Genomic DNA, 8,388 nt, shown 5'->3' with positions numbered 1-8,388 from the left:
GGGAAGATGCTCTGGGAAGCAGAGCAGCACCGCTGGGCTACTGCTGGTGACCTTGACCGCAGGGACGATGGTCACCACTGACCACAAGGACAGCACGGGGTGGTGCTCCTCAGCACCATGGGGCTGCTCAGTGTCCTCAGACCTGCCCCAGACCTTGCCAGGGGCTGAGGCATCACTCACAAGGGGGGGAGGTTGACCCTCGTGGTCCCTCAAGCCCCAGCTCTGCATCCCTGCCTGGCTGGGAGGTGCTGGCTCCCCAGTGAAGTGGATGGAGGGAGAGCTGCACACTCAGTAATCCCCAGCCAGGAGACTGCCAAGAGGAAATGCACTTCCCGTAAAGCAGGCACTCTTACCGACTTGTTTGCTGGAATTGCTTGAGTGGTAATTACACTCCCTTAATATTGACATATTTAAATAGTTTCCAAGCGTAATAGGAGTCCTGCCCCTCTCCTTCCACCTCCTTTTCCAAATTTCTGCGGCGAGCTTTCACTTTGAACAAGAGATTATCTGGAGGGGCATGACTTGCCCGCACCTTGTTTACCGCACGGCAGTCCAGGTGTTCTGCTCTCTCTGGCGGTGCCTTCCCTGCGCTCAGCATCTGGTGTGCTGCCCATGAAGGAGCCACGGGCATCTGTCTGTCACGCAGGGAGGGAGGTCTGGATCTCCACTGTGCTGGGAGCGTGCTGGCCGTGACCCCCAGCTCACGCCGGGATGCTGACGGGGTAACGCGCGGCGGCGTCAGCGCTGCTCACGCATTGTGTTTCATCCGCTGTGTTCTGAGACATTCTGTCCCGAGCACAGCGGCCAAAAAGATCCATTCCCTCCTTGCGTTGCTCCCTGCGTGGGCCGCTCTCATGAATGCTGCAAGAAGAGGATTCGTTTTCCCAGGAAAAACGCCTCATGTGAGAAGCGTGGTGGAAACCTGGGCCACTCCGTGCCCTGAGTGCCCCCAGGGTTCCTCCCTCTGCCCGAGAGCCCATGCACGGATTTGTCTTGGGCAGACCCCAAATTCGGTACCTTTTCCCCCAAATAAACTCCCCCTTCTCCCCCATGGCACTGCTGCTGTTGTTGGTCCCTGTCTCCCTCTGAGCAATATCCAGGCATGGCTTACGGAGACTCCTGCTCCTCCCAGCTCTGGTCAGCCTCTGGGTGGTCTGGTCTTCGCAAACCTCTCCCTGGGCTTTCCTCTCCACCCCGAGGAAGATTTTTTCATAGAACCACAGAGCACCAGAGTGGTTTGGGTTGGAAGAGACCTTAAACCTCATCCAGTCCCACCCCCTGCCACAGGTTGGGACATCTTCCACTATCCCAAGGTGCTCAAAGCCCCTTCCAACCTAGCCTTGGACGCTTCCAGGGATCGAGGGGCATCTGGGAAACAATTTTTTTCTGTCACAAGTGCTGGCTGACCCCAGAGGCAACCCCTGATCAGTGCTGCTCCACGCCCAGGGTCAGCGTGGGCCGGACACCCTGTGTGTCCACTCTCCGGGGATCCACAATCCTTTCCACCAGGCAGGACTCAGGCACCTTGCAGAGCACCTCCTTTCCTCCCAGAGGCTGCAGTTTTGGCTCTGTCAGCCCTCACTTTTTCCTGAGGGCCCGTTCTGCTGAAGAAGAGCATCAGGTTGGCCAGTTTGCTACACTGCCCTGGTACTCAAGTGAGGAAAGCATCCTCACCCTTGTTTGGTGAAAGCCAAACAGGGAAAATCTCTCATGCAGGCCGTGAACTACCACGGGAAATTGCTCAAAATCACTCAAAAGTGAGAAATTTCCCTGGGAATTCCTGTAAAGGATGGAGGAGAGACTGCTTGTCCTGCCAGGGTCCCAGTTTGGGGGGGGGGAGGCGGGTGACACAAAAGGGGGTGTGTGCATATTTTAAGTATGTCAGAGGGATGAGAAAGCAAAGAGCAAGGAAGCAGAGCGCCAGGGAAGTTCCAGAAAGGGATGTGGGGAAATGCAGAGCGAGGCGAGGGCGCAGGGAGGAACCCGGGGTGTGCAGGGGTGGCTCCAGGCAGGCTCGGGCTTGGGCTCCAGGCTGTGGCAGCCGACGTGGCCCCGTGGTGTTCGGGGAAACGGGACTTTGCGTACTTTCCCCAGCAATTGCATCAAAGGAATACCTGGCTGTCATCATCCGCGTATCCTCCCAGAGAAAACGATCTTGGCAAGGCCTTGAGCAGGCCCAGCGTCTCAGGCCAGGAGCCAGCAGAGTGTTTAGTACAAGTTTCTTCATCTCCCTGTCTTTCATCATCTCCCACACGCACCCCAGCGAGCTGCCATCCCAAGGGTTACTGTCGAGGTAGGAGAAAGCAACTGAGCAAGGACACTCTTAAAACTCGGAGGAGCAGTGCTGCGAAGGCATCAGGAAAAACCCCAATCTCTCTCCACCCTTCCTGAGCCTCAGCCCCTCTGTACCTGGCCTTAAACTGGGAGCACAAAGCGACAAATCCTCTTCTGAGTCTCTTAAATCAAGGGGATACAATGGACAGCTTCTGGTCCCCGGGGTCTGTCACAGGGCCTGGGGCACTGACAGAGGTTCAGCAGGCCGCTATTCCCATCCTCATGAACCCCAGATCTGGGCTCCAGAGTGAAGGAAAAAGCCCTGGATGTACTGGCCAGGTCTCTGCAGGCTGTGATTTGGAACATTTCAGGGATGTTCTCCAACCTTTTCTTAGGGAGGAGGTGGGGTAAGGGCCTGCCACAGCATGGGCAGCTGCTGCTCTTGCTGCTGCTGCCATGCACCAGAGAGGTGAAAGACGGGTTTCCAAGCACCAGCTCCTAAATTGTTTTGACCTAAAGAGGAATTGTCGGCCCTTGAAGATTTCCAGAGCCAGATGTGATGCCGGTGCAGACAAGGCTTTTGGTGTCTGCTGGCTGCAGAGCAGCCCAAGGCCACAGGGCAGGACAGGGGATCTCAGGCCTACGCTGGAGAGAAACCTTGATGCCCAAGGCTGGGGTTGAGATTCTCTGGCGTGAGGGTTTGGGGAAAGAAGGGATTTCTTCCTGGCTCTTAATTTCATCAGGAGCAGAAGGTTATACAACAGTGGGGCAGATGGAAATGTCACAACAGTGAGGCTGGCAGCTGCACAAACAGAGCTAATCTGCCCTCACCCCATGCTTGTAGCCACAGCATAAACACGCGCGGCACCAGGTAACGGAGCAGGTGAATCCGGCACCAGCGGCCTCCTGACTTGGGATGTGCTGTCCCATCCTCCCTGCACACCCCAATTCCTTCCAAAGCCTGGTGTCACCTCAGAGGCCTGCCCTAAACACGGCCGAGGTGTCAACTGTGGCCATTTCCTCTTGGTTGAGTTCTACAGGGCACAGATCCAAACCCACCCAGCTCTGTGCTCTCACTCACAGCCCTTCTTCAGTCAGGGTGGGACATCGGAAAAGGGTGCATTTTATGGATAACATGTCATAAAATCAATAGTAAATAACAGTGACGTGCCATTTTGACACCTGCATATGTAAATACCCTTTTTGTATCTGTACGGCACAGACACATGTGCACACTGTACACATCCAAACACATCCAAACTGCCCATCTAGGCTCCGTCCCTTCCTAATCAGTGTAATTGCCTCCTAATCAATCACTCCTTGAGTCTGGACCCTGGCTTCTGGCTCATTCTCTAGCACGGCTCCTCTGGCTACTCACTGGAGTGTGACTTGGCTGTGCAGTCAGTGACAAGCAGGAGGGTACTGCCTTGTTTCTTCCCCAACCAGTCAAGAAGGGCCTCTGCCATCTGTTCCTGGTGCACACCCATGGGGAGGTGCCCTCAAGTGTGGCATCAACCCGTCCATACCCATGCCCCAGCCTCTTTCTCCTTCCCTGCTGCGGGGAGTGCTCTGTCCCCTCATTTCCTGTCCTGGAGAGCATCACCTCCATCCTCCCAAGGCCACTCTTGGTCCTGGTGGCCACAATGACCTGGCCGTGGGACCCTTGCTGGTGTGGCTCTGGTGTGGATGAATGCCCCTAACTGAACAGGGAAGCGTGGGAGCAGGGAGAAAAGCGCTGCTGGAAAACATCTTCTGTGTTAGGGATGGACATCTGGGAAATGGGAGGAAGGAAGGAAGGAAGGAAGGAAGGAAGGAAGGAAGGAAGGAAGGAAGGAAGGAAGGAAGGAAGGAAGGAAGGAAGGAAGGAAGGAAGGAAGGAAGGAAGAAGGAAGGAAGGAAGGAAGGCAGGAAGGCAGGAAGGAAGGAAGGAAGGCAGGAAGGAAGGCAGGAAGGAAGGCAGGCAGGCAGGCAGGAAGGAGGAAGGAAGGAAGGAAGGAAGGAAGGAAGGAAGGAAGGAAGGAAGGAAGGAAGGAAGGAAGGAAGGCAGGAAGGAAGGCAGGAAGGAAGGAAGGAAGGAAGGAAGGAAGGAAGGAAGGAAGGAAGGAAGGAAGGAAGGAAGGAAGGAAGGAAGGAAGGAAGGAAGGAAGGAAGGAAGGAAGGAAGGAAGGAAGGAAGGAAGGAAGGAAGGAAGGAAGGGAGGAAGGAAGGATGGATGGGAGGGCAATCCTGCTCTGTGGGTGCTGGTGATGCTCACATTTCTCCAACTCTTCTGTGGATGCGAGGTTTTATGAGCCCTCTCCATCCCATCTTCACCAGGGCCACTTTCCTGGCCCAAGTATGTTCTACCAGGAAGGAGGAGAAGCCAAGCAAGGAGACAAAGGCAGCCTGCAGTTTACAGCTGTTGTTTAGGTCAATAATGTATTGATTACAATTTTGTGGGCTGAAAGCTTGACCTTTTAAAGGGCAATTGGTGCCTGCGAGATTTGATTTAGGAGAAAGAAAATAATTTAAATTTAACTTTCACTTCGTGTTTCAGTTGGGAGAAACTTGCAAGACTGTTTTGGGTTTTTTTGGTGGGGGGAAGGTGAGGGCTTTTTCCTGGGGCCATCACAAAAAGCTTCATTTCAGGGTGAGAACAGGGCTGTTGGTCGTCTCTGCTCCACTGCTCACCACGCAGAGACATGGATAGGACACAAGGCACTAAGCAGAACATTTATTCCAAAGCTCAGCCCAGTAAATATAAGATACTGAATATCCCACATCAAGGAATGATGGCTTTCCCCCCCTCTAGGAACAGCCTGACCAACAAAACAACACACGAGGCTGTTTTGGGAAAAAACCCCACATTTTTAGGCCTCCAAGCACCTGTTTTGTAAGAGGCTTTGAATCTCCAGACATGGTTTTGCCCAGGTGGGTTATTCCTGTTATTCTCAAACTGACACAGCCCTTAAAAGGGGACAGACAGCTCTGGTGGGGCTGAGCACCCCCGGCCCCCTGCACCCCAAGCTCCACAGCTAGCAGGATTCATGGAGTGGGAGCACTGCAGACTGGATGCAGGAACTGCTCTGGAAGAGGGGATGGACCCTGAACACGGCTCCAGGGACAAAAATAGAAGCAGCAGGCCGAGGACAGCTGTTCCTAGTTTAAAGTGCCAGTTTTTAATAAGCTGTTTTGCTCTTTGAAATGCTTTTTTTTTTTTTTTTTTGTCGTTTCATAAATAGGAGGAGGAGCCAGGGTAGCATCATTGGGACGTCACCTACTTTGTCACGGCTCCTCTCCGGATCCTGAATTTTCCCTGGCTGCCATCACATTCAGGGCTTTCAGCAGCACAAAGTGACTGCAAGGAAGACTGAAGTCTGCCATTTAGTTTGCCAAGACATCTGGCAAAATCATTATGTACAGCAGAACATTTCATCACGTCTGCCAAGACATATTCATTTTGGATTAATTTTAAGACAGTTTTAAAGTGATGATGAAGGATTATGCCGTGTGCCTCAGTAGCATTAAAAAAGAAAAGAAAACAAAAAAGAAAACAACATCACCTCTCCTCTTTAAATCTCTCATTCAAATTGTCCCAGTTTGGCAGCTCCACGGTGTATTGGATTCGTGATCTGGAGGGATTCACTGATAGTGACATTTTCATTTATTGGAGTGCATGTAAGTGCTGTCACAGTCCACGGGTGGTAGCAGAGCCTCCAACACCAAACACGGCTCCTTGGAGTAATTCATTTGCAGGCAGGCAGCACAGCCCTCACATCGGAAATGCATCCACCCAGCAATAACCCAGCATCGATGGGGATTGATTGATCGATGATTACGAGCTGTAAGCTCAGCTGGAACCTCGCAGCTTGGGGTTAAATGCCCCCAAAATGCAAAGTGTTTCTACAGCGTTGTTACTCCAGGGACATCCCGGGTATTCCCAGAGAAGGGATGCCAAAATCTGTAGTCAGGGGCTTGCAAAGGAGGGATGCAGCTCATGGGTTGCTGCTTTTGAGTAAGCCCATGCAACTCTGAAGCCATTTCCATGGCCCCATCAATTTCAGTGGGCCTCAACACCCTCCCAGCCAGCAATTCCTTCCCAGGATCCCAGCTGTGCCTGCTCTCTGGCACTGGGAGCCATTCCCTGGGTGCTGTCCCTGGGTGCCTTGTCCCCAGTCCCTCTGCCACTCTCCCGGAGCCCCTTCAGGCCCTGGCAGGGGCTTGGAGCTCTCCCTGGAGCCTTCTCTTGTGCAGCTGAGCAGCCCCAGCTGCGCCAGGCTGGCTCCAGAGCAGAGGGGCTCCAGCCCTGGGATGTTTTTAAAGTCCCTTCCAACCCAAACACTTAGCAATTTCTTTAAACTATCATCCCCACTGCCCACAGCACCTCCTTGAGTCACTGTTCCCAAAGTCACAGCAGGAATTACAGCTGTGCTGCTGAGGTCAATGGAGGTTGCAAGAGCTGCCCTTTTGTCTGTGAAATACCATTATCTTCAGCTGGCAGAGCTGTTATCAGGCAATGAGCACTGCTTGTGACTTGTGCTGACGTCTCAGGCAGGAGGATGGCCTGGAGCACTCCCCTGGTGATGCCACAGCAGCCCGGAGATGTCCTGCCAAGAGACTCCTTCCCTGAAAGTGAAAAGAGCAGGGGAACTCCCATCCCCGTGATCCTTCCCCTGAGCCCTTCACACACATCTGAATGTGTAACTGACCTGCCAGGCCATGTCCAGAGCTCAGGCTTCAAAATCCAGGGGCTCAGGATGAGCTCTCAGACGCGCAGCGGTTACCTTAAACACTGCTAGCTGTCAGCAATAAAACAAATATGGTAATAATGACTCCCTCAAATCCCCAAATTAATGATGAATCAAACACAAAAGAAGCTGGGATGCTGAGTTTTACAGTATTGGCAGTACCAACGGCACAATTTTTTAGGTAAGGTGGCCGAAGGGTGAATGGGTAGGAACAGGAAAGGATTTGCAGTGGTCAGGTGATTCTAGGAAGTGCAATCATACAGAAAACTCCTGCTCTTCCAGCACAGAAGGTGGAGATTCTGCAGACCAAACCCAGTCAATTACGAGAGAGCCTGGGGCTGACTAAATATGAGATCTGACCTTTACTTGGCTGAATTAGACAACATATGCAATGATAAAACCAGTAGAAAAGGTTGTACGAAACCTTTAGAGCTTCCAAAGAAGGGAGGGGAGTTGTTTGCTTCTTCCTTTCCTGTTTAACTGGTAGATCAACAATCTAGTGGCATGTACAAAACAGCTTGGGTTTGGTTTTTTTTGTTTTTTTTTTCCCCCCCGTAACTTGCCAATAATCTCTGGTTTTAGGCTATTAGGGTCAAGAAATGCTAAGAAATCTGGCACGTTTTTGGACTGCTTTTGCCAAAGTGAATGGTGCCCAATGCATTTATATCTTCCAAACCCGCCACCCCCCAGTCTCACTTTCACAGCAAGATCAGAGTTACACTCTCATGCCGGAGGGAGGAGGACTTCTGTCTCACCAGGGACACATGCAATGAGGCTCCACACGAACTCCCACTTCACCAACACCTTACACAGCAGAGGGGTTTCCTACCTGTTTGGTCTTCTGGAAGGGATGGTCCTCTGAGAGACCTGCCCTCTCCTCCTCAGCCCTGAAACGATGGATTTCCCTCTCCAGCTGCTCAGGGAGCCCAGGCAGGCGGTGACACCAGTGATCAGCACTCAGAGCAAGAATATTAGAACAGAATCTCAGAATGGGGTGGGTTGGAAGGAACCTTAAAGCTCATCCCATCCCACCCCCTGCCATGGGCAGGGACACCTTCCACTGTCCCAGGCTGCTCCAAGCCCTGTCCAGCCTGGCCTGGGACACTGCCAGGGATCCAGGGGCAGCCACAGCTGCTCTGGACACCCTGTGCCAGGGCCTCAACACCCTCCCAGACACCAATTCCTTCCCAGGATCCCAGCTGTGCCTGCCCTCTGGCACTGGGAGCCATTCCCTGGGTGCTGTCCTTCCAGGCCCCTTTCCAAAGTCTCTCTGCAGCTCTCCTGTCAGTACCTTCAGGTACTGGAAGGCCACAGTAAGGTCACCCCAAATACGAGCATGGTCAGGAGAAGGTCCTGGTGCAACACCCATCCCACACCCCAAAATCAG

Source organism: Hirundo rustica, chromosome Z, assembly GCF_015227805.2.
Source record: "Hirundo rustica isolate bHirRus1 chromosome Z, bHirRus1.pri.v3, whole genome shotgun sequence".
Lineage (NCBI taxonomy): Eukaryota > Metazoa > Chordata > Aves > Passeriformes > Hirundinidae > Hirundo > Hirundo rustica.
The sequence above is the reverse complement of the archived record's forward strand: the minus strand, read 5'-3'. Positions refer to the sequence as shown.